The sequence below is a fragment of the Papaver somniferum genome, chromosome 1, assembly GCF_003573695.1.
Source record: "Papaver somniferum cultivar HN1 chromosome 1, ASM357369v1, whole genome shotgun sequence".
NCBI lineage: Eukaryota > Viridiplantae > Streptophyta > Magnoliopsida > Ranunculales > Papaveraceae > Papaver > Papaver somniferum.
In genome coordinates this window covers 63,549,652-63,550,743 of record NC_039358.1, presented here as the reverse complement: position 1 = coordinate 63,550,743, position 1,092 = coordinate 63,549,652, and the positions used below count along the sequence as shown (strand labels likewise).

The window sequence follows — 1,092 nt, the reverse complement described above, 5'->3', positions numbered from 1 at the left end:
ATTATGGTGTTTATTAAAATATGCATCTATGGTTATTTTATTTTATTTTCACATTTATAGCACATTGGACTTCATCTTTAATGTTTTGTACTCCCTTGAGAAGTTGCGAAATGATTTTATCGTGTTTTCTTTTTCTAATTTTAATTTTAACATTAAAGTATATACATTTACGGAAAATGGGTCATTTGTCCAAATATTTTTAAATCACGGTTCAAATGGACGAGTAAAAAATAGTTTGGGTGAAATGGCCAAAAAAAAAGCAAGGATGAAACTGGATTCATCCTAGCTTAAATTTAAAAAATAGCAAGGATGAAACTTGATACATCCTGTGTAAATTAAAAATAAGAAAAAATGTTTGAAAATGGGCACGATGAAACTGGTTACATCCTGCCTATTTTTACATTTTTGTCCATTTAAACAGTATCAAAATCTAACTGTCCATTTTCACCCAGGAATTGTTGATTTTGGTCTTTTTAACCAATTTTGTGATACATTTATACACATAATATGCCATAAAATAATTAGAAAATAATTTGAATTGAAAATAAAATCTCTAGATATTTGAAGCTACACACTTATTTTAAAAATTTTAAATTAAATTTGGTATGTTTCGATATAATAATAACTTATTAATTTATCGATAAATTAATACTTCGCTAAATTGATAAAATTTAGCAGCCCCAAGACTATTAATTTATCGAAGTTTTACTGTACTACTCGAGCAAGTCGTTATTTAATTTTAATTAAATTTAATTAACAGCTGCTTTCATAGCTCAGTTGGTTAGAGCACCCGTTTAGTAAGCGGGAGGTCTTGAGTTCAACTCTCAATGAAAGCATTCATTTTTTCAAAGAGGTGTTGGAGCCCAGCTTGTTGCTAGGTTACCAACCACAAGCTCTGTATGATTTTTTATCTCTAATTATAATCTTTCAATTATAATCCAGAAAAGGAAATAAAATATATATCGTGTCAATACTACTTTTTTTTTTTTTTGATCAATTAGTATTTCATTCCAAATAAGAAACGTTTACATGATGGTTTTTAAGAAAAAACAAGAACAACATAAGCATGAAACAAATACAATGATAGATGCA

The 1,092-nt window shown here is 27.6% G+C and overlaps 1 non-coding gene across 1 annotated transcript; it reads left to right on the top strand.

Annotated features, from left to right (window-relative positions):
- Nucleotides 1-762: 762 nt before the first annotated feature.
- Nucleotides 763-836, top strand: TRNAT-AGU. Its single transcript has one exon. It is a non-coding gene; the product is annotated as a tRNA-Thr (tRNA).
- The last annotated feature ends 256 nt before the right edge of the window (nucleotides 837-1,092 follow it).